General features: G+C 45.5%; 1 pseudogene; it reads right to left on the reverse strand.

Moving 5' to 3' along the window:
• Window positions 1-5,676: 5,676 nt before the first annotated feature.
• On the reverse strand, window positions 5,677-6,743 carry LOC140364357 (uncharacterized; annotated as a pseudogene).
• Between the last annotated feature and the right edge of the window lie 2,902 nt (window positions 6,744-9,645).

Below are 9,645 nucleotides of genomic sequence, written 5' to 3' on the forward strand. Positions count from 1 at the left end.
TGAAACACGCCCAGCAGCGTCATCACAACAAACATGGCGGCGCCCGTGTCCCCCGCATGTTCCCCCCGCTCGCCTTCACTACCAAAATGAAGGATAGCGGCTACAAAAGGTTGATTAAAATATCTTAAAATCGGGACATTTAGTCTCCCGATCGGGTTGATAGAAACGTTTTCCGTCATTGACTGTTGAAGCCTGCCCCCTGGTGGTCACTCCGACTCAAAAAATGGCAACATTTCGATCTTTTTTTTTCCTTCAAAGTAAAAAAAATAAGAATTTGTCGACCGAGCCACTAAAAAATGTTGACTCGGGTTACAGGGGAAGCCTCAGCTGAATGTGTTTGCTCCATCACCTTCTCTACAGATATTATGGACCTGATTGTAAACCACTCTGAGGACATTCTGGTTTGTGTTTGTATCCAACCTACATTGGACTTGTCAAATTCGAGAGGAACTGGAGGGACAATAAAGAAGAAGTTCCGTAAATGAATGAAGAATATAGGCTAGATTGACATCAGGAGGGAGATTAACCCTGATGCACGCCAATATCCCCATTGTTCTAATCCACATGCAATTTACTCCAGAATATTGATTTATCTTCAATGAAGACAGTTCTAAAATCACTGAGGCAGATAAAGGCACGATACAGTTAAGTGACCATGAAGAACGAAAAAACACACTATGAAGGTTCAATGTCAGCCGGCCTTTGTTTAAGGAGAAAAGGTCCAACAACATTAAGACTTATCTGGAGGAATATGATACTGGGGAAATGTCTCCGCCCATTCTCTGGGACGCTTCCAAAGCAGTCTTGAGAGGACAAATTATAGCCATAGCCTCCAAAAACTAGAAACACTGGGAGAAAAAGCTGAAAAAAGTGCCAAGCAAATTTCAAATCTACGATTTAATTATAAAAAATATAAGTATATAAATATTGGGGCTCTTTACGATGGTTCAACATCATGAATTAAAATCGATGGGGATCTGACTGATCCACTGACTCTGGAAAAGAGGGTCAGACAGGGCTGTGCCTGGTCTCCCCTTCTGTTTGCTTTGTATTTGGAACCATTGGACCAATTTATTAGACAACCAAAAACAATTCATGCTGCTACAGTTGATGGGACGGAACATAAAGTGGCCGTTATTCCGATTATATTCCATTGTATTTGACCAAACCAGACATTTCCAAACCAATGCGATGTCCAATGTCTGGGTACAAATTAAAGATACAAAAAACTGAGATGGGTCAGGGTTAGTGGCAAAGGGAATCTCTTAGATCCTCAGGTGTGTTACTTCATAGAGACATTTCAACAATTCTGGAAACAAATTATACACCCCTCTTTTTATATCCCTATTTCTAAATCCATAAAAGAAAGATTTTGAAAACTTGAACCGTATACCCTTCCTAAAGCTGAGTCAAAGGATTTCTATATCTGTTCCAGACTCTTCCGACTTCCAGCCCCAACTGGCTGTTTGATGAGTGAATAACAGACAATTTATGACATCACCATCCCAATGGTTTTCAGGACTCTGTGTTTGGGCCTAAGGACTCTGGGCCTCAGGACTCTGTATATGGGCCTCAGGACTCTGTGTTTGGGCCTCAGGACTCAGTCTTTGGGCCTCAGGACTCTCAGGACTCTGTGTTTGGGCCTCAGGACTCTGGGCCCAAGGACTCTGGGCCTCAGGACTCTGTATATGGGCCTCAGGACTCTGTGTTTGGGCCTCAGGACTCAGTCTTTGGGCCTCAGGACTCTCAGGACTCTGTATTTGGGCCTCAGGACTCTCAGGACTCTGTATTAAGGCCTCAGGACTCTGGGCCTCAGGACTCTGTCTTTGGGCCTCAGGACTCTGTATATGGACCTCAGGACTCTGTATATGGACCTCAGGACTCTGTATATGGACCTCAGGACTCTGTATATGGACCTCAGGACTCTGTATTTGGGCCTCAGGACTCTGTATTTGGGCCTCAGGACTCCTGCCATGGACACAGTTGGCAGCTCTCTCGGGAGCATCCTCCTCACTGCAGTGAAAAAGGAGCTTACAAAAAATGTGTTGACACAAAATGCAGCAACAATCAAGGACCGGGTTGAAATTATAATGGAAATTCATAAAATGGAAAAGATTACATTTTGACTTAATTTCCAAATCGATATATCGGTCAGACTGTGGACTAAATGGGATGTTTACCGTACTTTTTGGACTTTAAGCCGCTACTTTTTTCCCACGCTTTGAACCCTATGGTCATTATAATGGTGCGTCTAATTTATAGATTTTTACTGGTAAACGGCCACCAGGGGGCGATCTAGCAGGAAGCGAAGCATTTGGCACGCTGTAGAAGAAGACGTTAGTGGAAGCACTGTCCAAGAGACACTTCTGTTTTCCATTGTTTAAGCTTCAAAACGCTGTGTGTTTCATTACAATCAGACTCATATTCAGGGAGAAATGACTGTGAAGACACAGCAGAATACAGACTTTATACAGGCAATATATGGATCTGTAGTTTAGATCCTGCAGCAATAAAATGAAACTTTCTCGGCTCACGAGTCAACATAAGTACGAGCTCAGGAGCAGATGATCCACATGTGAAGATCTGTTATTGGATGTCTGCTTATTTTGGGTTATGTCTCCTCTCTCTGGTCATGTTCTATTCTTCTGTCTTCTTTTGCTTGTTATAAATACAAATAAATAAAAACATTTAAATATTAAAACATAAAATAGAAAAACATGAGGACTGACGCACAACAGCATAACGTGCTTGTTTTAGCACTGTAGTTTATTTCAATCCGACTCACTGCATCACGGTTACTCTACATTTACTCCTCAGCTACAGGGTTAGAATGAAGGCGAAAAGTTTTGCAAAATGTGGAACTGAAAGTTTGTTTCTCTTTGGCGTGAGGACAAGGCACGCTCACAACACGCCCAGCTCTGGGTCTGCGATGAGGCCATGAGACCTGACCAAAACTAATGTGTTATTGATTTGAAACAATAACTTGGGGAGTACGAGATTATATGTATGCAGAAAACTAACACATTAAGTTCCTCGTTAGTAATTTGAGTACTAACGTATTAACTCCCTTAGGGTTAGGGATGTCCAGCCCACACTAATGCATCGCACACAGTGTTGCGTGAGCGCTTTGAGGCCAGTTATGAACCTACCGTGTCCAGAGCACGCGTACCATATAGACCAGGGTGGGCAAACTACGGCCCACGGGCCACATGTGGCGTTTGTCTTTATAATCCGGCCCGCCAAACATGTCATGTAATATTTAAAAAAAAATTATATATGTATATTTTTTTTCCCTTAGGCATCTGTCTGCACTTGTATCCTTAATAAATATGATGTGAAAGTAATTAAATAATAGATTCAATAGCCTAAATTTGACAGAAAAGTGATATTTAATTTTTTTTTTCCACACCATTGATCACGGGCCGGCCCTCCCCTACTTGCCTGGATTCGAATATGGCCCTCGGAGGAAAATAATTGCCCACCCCCGATATAGACCAAGCCTCCATAGTCCAACACTCATGTGAGCGTGGTGAAGTCTGTTTCTGGCTTTAAAAGAAAGACAGGCCCGGATACTAAAGAAAAACTTAATTTCTTGGTTAACACTTCACTCATTCCTTCATTTTATTTATTTATACAATGAGAAAAGTTCTGTTTCATGAATACCCTATTAAGAACGAGAATGAGAGCAAACTGTCCAAAAATTGAAAGAGATAATGTCATGTTTCCAAATTCTCACACAGTATTTGCTGTTCCACAGTTTAGAAATTGACCAGATTCCACTCATTTTTGAGTTTCAGTACAAAAAAAATACTTATCAATAAAAGGTATTTGAAAGTAAGTATATAAAATATACAGGCTAAAATAGTTTTAAAATGAGAGCTTCCAGTCTACTATCCCAAAGTTTCACCCCAACCGTGCGGAGCAGAGAGAGCCAGCTGCTTGACCCCGCCGCCGCCTGGTTCCATGCCCAATCCATGGTGCAGTGCACAGCCCCAGAGCAGACTCCTCCGTGACTGGCGTCTCCATGTAGCACCAGGTGAGGCGAACTGCAGGCCCGCTGTGGGGAGTGGACCACACAAAACACAGCAAAAGTCTAACATTGTCCGATAAACACTGTCCTCATTCCTGCCACTCAGCTTAGTGCTGGATGTCTATCTCTCAAAGCCTCCGGGAATCAAGCAGCCAAGACCAGGTCACCGCCGGCTACCTGATGGGATGTCCCGTCCAGCTGGCTTCCAGGCAGAAGCTGGAGACTACAAAGTTAGGGCGCACACTGGACACAATATGTTCACACACACACAGCAGGGAGCAACCATATACATTCCTTTCACTTAGCTCTGGAGTGCTTTGTATCTCCACGTTTTCCGTAACGGGTGCGCCACCTGCTCGCTCCAATCACCTTCAGCCGTCATGCGCTTCTGTCCTTCCCCACTCGGACCGTCCTATCAACCCAGCCTCCAGGCATGGACTGTACAAAGTGAGAGCACACACTCAATCCGAGCACAGTCACCCGGACAATATGTTTCCACACATGCAACAGGGAGCAACCATATCCTCCCAAAGACAGCACTCTTTCCTGTTTCGGCCTGTTTCGGCGACGCCCCTCCTGGCAAGCAAATATATATATGCCACACACCTTGTTTAGGCCGCGGTTATTTTATGACTTGGTTTACGGATCCGCCGCACTTAGATTATTGATTTGTACAATATAAATAAAATAAATTGTTATCAAACATTTTTTATAAAGTACCACCGACAACGCAAATTAGCATTATATGAAATATAAAAAGCGGTATTAAGTCAAATATAAGAGCTCTTGAAGCAATTTTTCACCAAAATCTGGCGGGAGTCTGCGATGGAGCGGGTCCGTCCCTGCGCGGTCCCGCGGAGAGCATGTAAAGACACGCCCGTTTCCTGTGCCGCCCCAAATCCCTTATATTGCAAATATACATTTTAAACCCGTTTACCACATTTTCTCCAGCCCGTTTTGCCGTGACTAGGGCTGTGCACTTAGAAGCATCAGTTCGAGCAAAGCATGCTAAATCTACTCTTACACTTCCTCCTCCCGTGGTGTGTTTGTGCAAAACCGGAAGAAAAAACCTTTTGAAATTGAAACTATATTTATATTTCATCCGCCTGTTCAATATATTTCATTTACAAATCCGTAAACCAGGTAATAAAATAACTGCGGCCTTACCTTGGTTAACCCCTAACCCTAAAGGGGCTTCCACACCGCAACGGCCGAAGCGTTCAGTTTACATTCAAAGTCTATAGTAAAGGCGCGCCGAGCGCTACGTGCGTTATCCGCGGCGCGATTTCTTCGTTTTTGCGGCGAGATTGGTGCGTTTTTTTAGCCTCTCTCCTCTGCACCTTTTTCATATTTCATATTGTTCCCATCACAATCCCGTCTGGATGTTCTTTTTAAATATATACGTTTATTTGAAGTTCTAAGGCTCGGTCTGAAGGTATGGCATTTGTTGACTGTAGGAAATATCAATGTCTATTTAAAGATGTCCCAAAATCTAAGATTATACACAAAAACAACCACGGACAAGAACTGAGACGCTAATCACTGTTTATTTATGTAACTACAAAACAATATTACAACTGTACAACAGACTGTAGAAAAATATACCTAAAAGGACAGTTTGATTATTTAAATGTCCGTTAGGCTCTTTATTGTGCTCCAGCTCCCCGTTCTCCATCTCCCCACGCTCCAGGCACATGCTCCGGCGCTGTGGCTCGCATGAAGTTGTGAAGGAGACAAGTCGCCTTCACACACTTTGCTACAACTTCGGGGTGGACTTCCAGCCACCGCAGAAACATCCTCCACTGTGAAGTCCAGATCCCAAAGGCGTCTTCAACCACCAGCCGTACCCGAGAGAGGCGGTAGCAGGGCCTGACCAAATGCGGAGTTTGCAAAGGTTCCCCCATCACTCGTCCTCCCGTATCCCCCCACATCGATAACCCGGAACCGATACCGGGCATCGACCACGGCCAGGAGAACCAGCGAGTGATCCCCCTTGTAGTTGAAGAAGCTGGATCCTGAGTTGGGGCCTTCATCCGCACATGTTTGCCGTCCACAGCTCCACAGCAGAGAGGGTAGTTCCACCGCTCCTGGAACTCTGCTGCAACGCACCTCCAGTCGTCTGCTGTGGGCACAGCCATAAATTCGTCCACAGTCAGTCCCAGATGGCAGCCGCCGCCACATCAGGGACAATGGAGGCGACTGTAGACACACCAACCCGGACGCTGCTGGCAATTGTCCTGTAGGAGTCTCCAGTGGCAAGATATCTGGATCAAAAAACAAACATACAAATAACTATATAGCCTAAATACAGTTTACTTGTACTTTTACCAAATATACCAAGAACATATATCAAGAACAAGCAATATAAAGACTTTTTACTAACTATTACAGGACTATTTACACTGATTACTTTTATTAGCTATGTATGTTTAAGAATACACTTGGTTATTACATCCGATGAATTACTGACCGAAGACAGATGGACAGGCGCTCAGCAGCTGGAATCGAGCGTCTGTAGTTGATGTCCTGGTATGTTATCCTCGCACCAACGCGGGACAACAGGTCGTCAAACTGGGTCCGGGACAGACGAAAGTAGCACTGAAAGCGTTGTTCGTCCAGACGCAGCTCTTGAAGCAAATGGTGGTATTCGCCAAACTCAGACCGTCTCTGCAGTATCTGGTGTCCCCGGGCACGTTGCCGCAGAGCCCGGCGCCTCCGTGTGAGGGTTTTGAAAACCAAAAACGCGAAAACAACACTCTAGATATCCGCCATTTTACACATTGAAAGGCCACACCGACAAAAACTCCACTGCTCATGCGACAACACCTCTACTGCGCATGTGCGCAGAGAGCTCGAGCGCGCCGTACGCACCCCTGTGTACAGTGCCCGGGGCGTCGATAACGCGCGTCCGGTTTACGCACCGGACGCGCGTATATATATATATTGAGGCCAGGGCCGGCCCAAGCCTTCAGGGGGCCCTAAGCAAAAACATTTTTGGGGGCCCCTCACCACGTCATCAGAATCAGTTTTATTGCCATTGTCAGTGAACAATTCACATATGGAACTTTCTTCAACACAAACAAAGCACCAAAACTCCAGGGCATCTGTTTGTCAGTTAGTTTATTCTCAACACCTCACAAGCTCAAATATTGATAACTTAAATCCCACAATGCAACTTGGTATTCTGCTGACATCACCTCTACTCCCTGTACAAATAACACACGTCCCAGATATGTTTTTGGGCGTATTTGTGGGCGTTAAGGGTCGACAGCCACATTAGCAGTTTAAATTAATGAACAGGGGGGTCTGGGGGTCGTCCCCCCGAGATGTTCAGACCTTTTTCGTGTATTCTGCTGCATTTTAATGTGGTCCAGCCGCTAAAGTAAGAGTAAAATGTTGAGGTTGTAATGCTATAAAATGATGATGTGATGAAACTGTGCCAGGAGAAAGTGACTAAAGCCAGTTATTAATACATTAGTGTACTTAATTACTCAATACAATATTGTCTATGAAACATAATTATGGTCAAATTGATTCATTTTAACTGAAAATGTAAAATTAATAGTTATCCTTACTAATTTATCTTTTACAGCTCCCAACTGTTCCTTCTTGCTAAAGTGACAAAACAAGTTATATTAAATTAAACAAATGGCATAAGCATTGCTTGATTAACAATTAACACTGATAAAACAAACATGTTATTCCCAGAGAATGAACAGAACGAGAAGTGAAGGTCCAAACCCAGCGATAGTGAAGAGACTGTGTTTCTGCAACTTTACCACTTTTATATAAAAATATATAGAATTATTCTATAACAGACGTAATCATAATATGTCTGGTTATTTTTCACTATCAATTTATTATAATTTATAACAAATAGTCTAATGATGCTTTTTAAATACATTGAAATGTTTTATTGCTCTATTAAAAGTGGATTACAATATAAATGTTTGTTCTGATCAGAACACCACACACTGGACTCTGTGTGAAACAATGCTGCGATGTGATTGGCTGATGGACCTCACGTGCATAAACCTTTACGTTCCTCTTATTGCACTTTAAGAAGTCAAACAGACATCACGAGTCACGATTGATCTCACACATGGTGATGTGAGAGAGAGGGACGCAAACTCAAACCCGCTCATCTCTGACTGAGGCTGCACAGGGCCCCGGGACAGGGGCCCAGGACACGGGCCCCGGAACAGGGGCCGCACACTGTTCATTCCAAAGTTTCACGTCAGAGGTTCTGGACGAGACGGCGCTCGTCCGGACCGGATCTCCGCCTCTTAGTGACCCGGGGCACAGACGCCCCTCACCGGCCTCACCTGCAGCTGACACTACGGGGCTGGTGTCAATGTGAAGCTTATTATCTTTCATTCAGACACATTGTGCGCGGGGCAGAGCTCTCGTCGCCTCCAGCCTGAGCGAACGTGTTGTTTCAAACAGCAGCATTAACCGTCTCTTTGTAAGAGAAGTTCAAAACCTGGAGAGTGTTGTTGAGTTTGCAGTTTCTTTACATCGTCAAAAAGTTTCTTCTTTCGTTTTTCGGCATCGGGGGATATATTCCTCTGGACATGAGGACCACGTTCTGTTGTGTTTATGTTTTGCTCTTCTCCTCGCGCACAATGAAGTTGCCCAATCAGAGCAGGTTTGGTGTCTTGGTTGCCAGATTGTCATTACAAATAAATGTGGTTTGTGCGTTATATGTTACAGTTGTGTGCGCTGCAGCGCCAGCAGCGCTACTACACTAGTGGCGCACGCTGCGCTTGCACTTCGCATAAGACGGGTTGCCAGATTGGGGGCCCTATTAACGCATCGGGGCCCTACGCGGCTGCTTAGTTCGCTTATAGGCTGGGCCGGCCCTGATTGAGGTTGTGGAGGGTGCAGAGGGACTGTGGAGGGACAGAAGCACCAGAGACAGAGATGCAGAGGGACTGTGAAGGAACAGAAGAACCAGAGACAGAGGTGCAGAGGGGCTGTGGAGGGACAGAAGAACCAGAGACAGAGGTGCAGAGGGACTGTGGAGGGACAGAAGCACCAGAGACAGAGGTCTAGAGGGGCTGTGGAGGGACAGAAGCACCAGAGACAGAGTTCTAGAGGGACTGTGGAGGGAAAGAAGCACCAGAGACAGAGGTGCAGAGGGACTGTGGAGGGACAGAAGCACCAGAGACAGAGGTGCAGAGGGACTGTGGAGGGACCGAAGAACCAGAGACAGAGGTAAAGAGGGGCTGTGGAGGGACAGAAGAACCAGAGACAGAGGTGCAGAGGGACTGTGGAGGGACAGAAGCACCAGAGACAGAGGTCTAGAGGGACTGTGGAGGGACAGAAGCACCAGAGACAGAGGTGCAGAGGGACTGTGGAGGGACAGAAGAACCAGAGACAGAGGTCTAGAGGGGCTGTGGGGGGACAGAAGCACCTGAGACAGAGGTGCAGAGGGACTGTGGAGGGACAGAAGCACCAGAGACAGAGGTGCAGAGGGACTGTGGAGGGACAGAAGCACCAGAGATAGAGGTCTAGAGGGGCTGTGGAGGGACAGAAGCACCAGAGACAGATGTGCAGAGGGACTGTGGAGGGACAGAAGCACCAGAGACAGAGATGCAGAGGGACTGTGGAGG

Source organism: Eucyclogobius newberryi, unplaced genomic scaffold (genome assembly GCF_026437365.1).
Source record: "Eucyclogobius newberryi isolate DKJ021-1_F unplaced genomic scaffold, fEucNew1.0.hap1 SCAF_18, whole genome shotgun sequence".
Lineage (NCBI taxonomy): Eukaryota > Metazoa > Chordata > Actinopteri > Gobiiformes > Gobiidae > Eucyclogobius > Eucyclogobius newberryi.